The sequence below is a fragment of the Notechis scutatus genome, chromosome 3 (genome assembly GCF_049901735.1).
Source record: "Notechis scutatus isolate UNSWTSFEM ecotype Mainland chromosome 3, rNotScu1.2, whole genome shotgun sequence".
In the NCBI taxonomy this organism is placed as follows: Eukaryota; Metazoa; Chordata; class Lepidosauria; order Squamata; family Elapidae; genus Notechis; species Notechis scutatus.
Genome location: NC_142011.1, coordinates 40,370,559 through 40,377,924, shown reverse-complemented (window position 1 = coordinate 40,377,924; position 7,366 = coordinate 40,370,559). Strand labels below are relative to the sequence as shown.

The window sequence follows — 7,366 nt, the reverse complement described above, 5'->3', positions numbered from 1 at the left end:
CCTGCCTTTTGCAAGGTGGTTCTCTTTAAGTTTGCATTCTCCAAAAGGCTGACTATGGTCTTTCAAGGGCCTTGCAGAAGGTTTCCACATGTAGGCATAACTACTAGCAGTACTAGTGGAAATCTTGTGTGTCATGGAAGAGCATACATGACAAACATGTGAAACTCTGTTAAATAGCCAAGCCTCCCGATTGTTAGCATGGCCTCATTACTTTGATAAGGATGTTCTGCTCATGGCAGTGTACTTTCCAAGACCCTTCTCTGTATGCTTCATTTAGCTCTAGTAATGCCTGCAATGCAGCCCATGGTAGCTTGCTCAGCAAAAGATGGGTTTAAAAAATCTTGGCTTAGAAGTTTGTGTGAACAAAACTCATACTCATTGGTTATGCCCACATTCTACTTCGGGCATAATTTATTTGGGTTTTTGGTCATAGCCACTGTGACATAATATTTGTAGGAAAATTGAACATGGGGGAATGGACCTTTTGTCTTTGGGGAAAGGGGAGAAAGGGAAGTGATGAAGGAAACTGAAAATTTTCCGTCAACCCCACTCCTTTGAAATCCAATCTTTCTACCATTTATTGATACGAATGGGCACATCATTCTGCTATTAATGCCGATAATACATTTAACACTAAACATTGGCATTAAGCGACGCTTGGGAACTCAAATGTGATTTTCCGATGAGCTGTGCCATACATTACGGGTGAGTTAAGAAAGAAATCAGTCCCATTCCTTGCATTCATGGGAGGAAAGGATATTGCACGCCTCTCGTTGCAAATCCCATACGGGCTTGAATCCCTGAGGGCAGATAAATTCAATAAGGGGGAAGCTTCCCTTATCTTTGCAAGCGTTCTTCCCTTGAATTTCTGTCCGCCGCGTACCTTTGCAAATGGAAAAGCCCACGAATACTATCTGCCGACAAAAACAGGCTAAGAATTTCACGGAAATACCTCTAGTTTCAGATAGAGAACCAGCCGGTCACCAGAGTTCCCGGAGGAAGATCTCGTTCTAAGTTGCGTTTTGATCTCTCGACAGTAAAAAAAAGAAAAAGAAAAAGAAAAAAAAGGTCGACTTTTTGCAGTGCGAACAAGCGGGCAAAATAAATAAATAAATAAATAAATGAGACGCAATCCTTTCCTCGGGCTCTGGGGGTCGCTGCAGCCCTTCCTTGAGCCCTCTCTTCTCCTTCCCCGGCAGCCCCCCGAGGAGCCTGAAGCTCAGCTTGGCGGCGAGCAGCGCACGGGCAGCCTGCTGCCGCGCCGTGCGGCGCCTCCTCCAAAAGCTGCGCGCGTGTGTCGAGCGGCGGAGTGGCAGAGCCGGCCAGCCCCGCCAGAGGGACGAAGCGAGGCGATGCCAGCCGTTTCCTGGCGCCAGAGCCGAAAGGGCTCGGGCACGTGCCTGCTCTGCTGAGTCTCAGCCACGGCGGACGAATCCGGACGGACGGACCGACCGGCACGCAGCGCGCTGGGGAGATGAAAATGGGGAGCGGCGTACCCCGCCGCAAGGACGCGCCGGCGGAGCGGCTGTGAAGGCGCGCCAAAGGTAAGGGGCTGGGACGCCAACGGGGCTGGAGTCGGGGGCACGGAAGCGCTGCCAGAGGAGAAGGCGCCGAATCGGAGCTAGTAAAGTTTGCCCTTGGTCCTCCGGCGAGCGCGGGGATCTCCTCGGAGACCTCCTGCCGCTCCCCTGGACTTGGGAATCGAAGGCGGCTTGCCAGCTTGCCCTCTCCGGGAAGGGACTTCGTGATCCGGCTTTCAGAAAGCCTGGCGGAGCGGCTGGTTTACTTTCTCGCTTCGGGACTTGAAGCGGGGTCGCCAGAGGCAGAGCCAAGTAGTTGCCCACCTCGGGATTCGCCACCGGCGTCGGTTTCGAGCAGCCGAGCGTTTTCTCCGTTTAATAAAGGGGGCCAGCGAGCCTCCCTTTATCCTGGCGCTCCCGTTAAGAGTTCGGGTGCCGCGTTCGGCAGGGCAGAGCAGGGTCAGGTCTGCGAGGGAGTGACAGGCAAACTCCATTTTGGCTGCGACAACGGGTGTTCGTTGGGGTTTTTTTTTGGGGGAAGTTCGATAAAAATGGCGGAGGTGCAAAGTCAAAACAAACTCTCCCGTCAAAGTAAATCTCACCAGACACCTGACCAAAAAAAAAAAACAACCACCACCAACAACAACAACCCACCAATCATCCACATAGTGGAAGGTTTAGGATGGTCATTTTCCTCAGCTCTGATTTTCTCCCTGGAGATAAAGGGAAGGATGCCAAGAATCAGAGGGCAGAGATACAGGTAATTTTTTTTAAAGAAGTGTGGGGGGGAGCAGGATGCTCTTTGCACAGCCTTTGGGGTATCTGGGATCCTTAGAAAAAGCAGGGCAGAACATTCCTGTCTCAAGTGCTGGAGACAGGGCGACTGCCCCCCCCTTGAAATCTGCGAGCAAGGCTGTGAGGTGTGGCTGGCTGTCAGCCTTGGAATACTTGCTGGGATTCTTCCAAAGGGATGGAGTAGGACAGACAAAAAAGCCTTTCCAGCTGATGGATGTCTGCTCCAGAACTGATATTACTTCATTCATTTCCATACTTGTGACTTTCAGTACCTTCTAGAGTCATCCACCCATTGTTGTAGTAAGATAGCAATGAGGAACAGGCTTTATACCACTCCAGTGAAGGCTGGAAAATGCTGTGCAGAGGCTTTAAAGGTTGTTAGTGGAGAAATGGCCTTAGGATGTCATCCAGCCTGCGCTATACTGAAGTATTATAATAAAGACAAGCATATCATCGCTTCGATAGCTGAGTGATGTCATCAAATGGATTAAGGATGGATATCTCTTGAAAAATACAATACTGTGCCTTGGGGATCAACGGAAGAAATATCTGTCCCCCGGACTCTTGACACAATGAGTGTTTATGTATGCTTTGAATTAGCAATGTTGCTCTTGCAGTGGAATTTTGTTACATCACAGGCACTGTAGCAGATCCCATGGTCACAGCTTTAAGAAAGCAGGCAATTGTTTTTGGAATGGTGGATGCAGCATTGTGGCATGAAGTGTTCCCCTCATTGAGGCCTGCTGTTTGTATTGATAGCTATTTTTTCTCAGGGTGAAGGCATAGTATAGTACACTTCTGCTAGTTAAGATGTGGAAACCCAGTTTCTTGTTGGATAAGTCATTGTTTCATTGGGTCTGAAGTAAACCATGTGGCTTTTGTAAATTATATCTCCTACTTCATTTTTACATAGTTCTGGAATTTATTGTTCTGGAAAGAGTCGATCCAACATCATGGACCAGTAACCGTTTCTTTGGGTGACTCTTTGGAAACAATTTTAAACTTTTCAAAGGATGCAAATAAACTACACCCATGAAGACATTGTTTGATACATAAAAGGGATCCAACTCCAAATCTGCATTCTAATATCATTGTTGACATGTGTTAGACTTTAAAATTTGTCACACCCTATAGCTTTTAGTGGAAGGTTCACTATTGGACATAATTGCATTGGATCGTCTGATGAAAGTACTTTTTCATTTCTTTATCTACAGTAGTCCTTTTATCTGTGAGGAAATAGATGCTCTTGCATAAAATCCCCAAAAAAAAAATGACAGTTGGCAGATGAGCTCTTCTGCTGACCACTGTCTCCATGAGAATGCTAGCAATACAATTATTACCTTGCAGAATTTTCTTCTATTCTTGAAACAGCAAGGGCCGTTCCCACTCTTTCGCTATCTAATTGGGTCAATGTCTGAGAGAATCCCTGAGCTAGCAAATTGAGTCATAAGACATCCAAGAGCTTATCTGAAATTGGTATTATTCAGAATTAACGAAGGTAGCTAGATTGATAAGGTAAGCACAGAATAATATTAGAGTCTTGTGCTGAAAGGATAGTGGACAAAGTACAAAGGATTTTTTATTATGATTTGAAATTTTGCATCAATATTTCCAATTTACAGGGTAAATAGCATGTAATATGCTGGACTTTATTACCAACTTTTTTTTCTTTTTAGCAAATGGAGAACATCAAGGAATGTTCAGCACTTTTTCTTAGAGAAAATCTGAATCTCAGGAACCTGCTTTAATTTGTATAAGCATTTGCCAAAAATGGATGCATTATTAAATCAGATGAATGCAACTTCATGGCCAGGTTTCAAAGGAAATACTTCAGTGCTGGCCATTGTGATATAAAACCCTTAAACTCCTTGCTATGTAACAAAGGCACCCCTTGGAAGTATAAAGTAAAAGTGAATGATGATAATTTCTTATTATCATTCTCTTTTACTTTATATTTCCAAGAGGTAACTCTTATTATCATCACTAATTGCTTGATAATTTCTCTAAATCTAATGATTAATATTTTTAAGGTGAAGAATAGGAAGCTGAATGGTTTTTGTATTACACAGTGTTAATCTGAAATTGAGAAATGGGTTCTTATAACACTAATGCTGAAGGACGTGTATCTTTCTTACCACTACCTCTATGTGTCCCACACAAATAAGTTCCCTAATGCAGGGGATGATCTTCCTTCCTTTCTCCCTCCCTCTCTCCTTCAGACCTCATGATTTAATAACTGGATTCCCATAAAGAATAGTTGTTTAGGGTTAAGCTGTGCTCTTAGGATTAATGAATAAAGCACTTCTGAATTCACATTAACTTTGGGAATTTCTTTTCAGCACCATAATTAAGCCTGTTGCTCTTTTTAACCTACATAACTACTTTTGGTTTTACTTTTACACATTCTTTGATTCAGTAACCTAATTTGGGATTGGAAGAGTCTATTTCAGTGATGGCTAACCTTTTTAGGCTCCCATGGCGAAAATTGTGTGTGCACGACCAGAAGGCATGCGTGCTCCCCTCATGCCCCCTGCGCATGCGTGCATGACACACACACACACACCTCACACACGCTATGCATCTCTGCACATGTGAGTGTGATCTCCAAACGTGCTATGTGTCTCTGTGCATATACTGTGTCTCCTGTGCACCCCTGCCCCTACGCATGTGCGCCAGATACCCGACAATCCACTATTGGGTGACAGCGCACACATGCATGTACAGTGGGGCTCTTCCGGGTGACCTCTCGCGTGCCACTTCTGGCACTTGTGCCATAGGTTCGCCATCACGGGTCTATTTTATTTTTAAACATACCTTTATTAAGTGGCATCAAATTTATGTAACAGTTATTATGTGATGTAATATTTCAATATTTACTTCTTTTAAAAAAGTAAAAAATTAAAGACTGGTAATTTTGTATCATGAATTAAATAATTCAGAAAGTTTTACTAAATTAATTGAAAGTGCTTTTTTTTGCTCCTTTCTTAACAGAAAGCTAATTTAAATGTTGACAAAGATGTCTGCTACATTTTCTTAGCAATTGAGTAATTCTGATACAAGTTTCAGTAGATGGCAGAACCTAGCTGAACTTGGTTAGCACTTGAAAGGCTGCCAAGGAATACCAAGAAGTTATGCTAGTCAAAAACCCGTAATGGAATAAGGCAGGGAAAAACCACTTCTGCATAACTGTCAAGATAAATTCATGATTGTGTCCATGTAATCACCAGGAATCAAGTTTGACTCAAGGACATCTTTACCTTTTCATATGCAGAGAAATGTGGGAATACCACGGAGTTTATACAGGTAGAGGACTTTGAGATACAGGACAACCATGTCTACTTGCTACCACTGAATAATATAAAGGATTCAAATTTGACTAGAGCTGTATTGGTCATATGATAGATGATAAGTGAAGAAAACTGCATTTTAAATAGAATAATGATCTTCTTTATGTACAGCAATGCAATATTAACGTTGTCCGGAATAAGATATATAGACTTCCGTATGGCAAAATTAGGATGTTTAGCATTGTTTTAACAGTTAAAAAATAAATTAAAAAAGATTGAAATGGGAACATGACAAAGGTGCAGGTAATATTCATACTAAGAACATAGATAAGACATATTTTTCCGATCTCTCCTAGTATAGTAACTAAAATGGTCCAGTGAAGCTGAATAGTGTGTTTCAGGGCAAATGAAAGAAAATAGGTCATAGTTAAATTGTGTAATTTGTTATTACATGAAAAAGTGATGGTGGACTTTAAAAAGGGTTTCCTATCAACTGATGTCAGGTGGACGATGTACAGGGCACATGACCAGATGAGTTCATTCTACTTTATTGTAAAGCTGCATTGAAAGAATCTTGCAAATGTCCCACGGCTCTTTTCCAACCGAAGAAGTTAGAGAAGTTCCTTTCTGAGTTTCTTTCTTTATGGACTATGTCTTTTATTATCTGATCATTCACTCCCGCCTCCCAAGGTAATTCCCGTATATACCATTTTAGCTAGTACACAACTGGTTCACAAATTCTTGAAGGAGAAAAGTTATTAATATGCAGTCTTAGAGGTTGTATATTACATACAGTATTGGAAGCAGTATGGCTCTGAATACTGGCTGATGGGAAACTAACCAAGATTTGTCCTATTCTGACATGCATGTCTTACTTATTGCTTTCCGTTTACATTTGGTTGTCCATCATGGAAAAGAAAATGCTGGACAAAGGAGGATTCTAATATTCCTAACAGACAGTTCTACTTTCCCTTTTTGTCTTTTCTTACATGGCTATGTCCTATGCATTGGGTTAAATAATCCTAAAAAAATCAACCTTCTTGGCAAATCTAAATTTTGACTTCAGGGAATTCTTATGTCAGGAGAGTTTTGCATTTAAAAGGAAGAATTGATTTGATTTGATTTCGCTGCATTGACATTTGAATGATTATTATTATTTCTCAGCCAATTATGTTACGTATTGTTTATCAGTTGCCATTTTTTCTGGTAATTTGTTTTAGGTAAGCTCAGAAACATTACTTTCATATCTTTTTTAACTTTTTCAAGCAGATTTATTATTGACTAAAACTGGATTTTTGGGAGGGAAGGGAAGGGAAGAAATAAAGCTTGTCTCACCACACAATAGCCAATTATACTAGGGGAAAATGCTAAAATTGAATTTCATTATATTTTGGTTAAAATAAATAATAAAATAAAAAAACCAGTTTTCAGAGGTTTTATTTTTATTCTATAGATATTTTAGAGGATGATCAGGGTTATTATCTTAATGGCAGAGTTTTCCTGACTGGATTTCATTGCAGATTTTTTTGGTTACTTCTTAATTGTATATTTATTGTAGGTAAATATTTTTATTTAGACCTTTTACTAGAAAAAATATGTCTTTTAACTAGAATTAACAACTACAAATTAATACTGCAAAACTGCAGCCTTTTGTTTTATACATTTTGAGAAAAGAGCAGGATTGCTGTGACTGAAATTAAATCACAAATTTTCTGACTTTTTTTGTTTATTGCAACAGCCTGTTACTATCCACCTGTTTGGAAG

General features: G+C 41.1%; 1 protein-coding gene across 2 annotated transcripts in view; it reads left to right on the top strand.

The window, feature by feature from the left end:
- Positions 1-1,226: 1,226 nt before the first annotated feature.
- The window catches only part of TAFA3 (TAFA chemokine like family member 3), a 104,358-nt gene continuing 98,218 nt past the window's right edge, over positions 1,227-7,366 (top strand). Inside the window, exon 1 of one of the 2 annotated variants that reach the window (XM_026675166.2) lies at positions 1,227-1,544. The gene's annotated coding sequence lies outside the window, so the exon portion shown is untranslated. Of the gene's footprint in view, positions 1,545-2,183; positions 2,281-7,366 lie in introns of those variants that run through there. The other variant, XM_087959582.1, reaches the window with a different exon arrangement.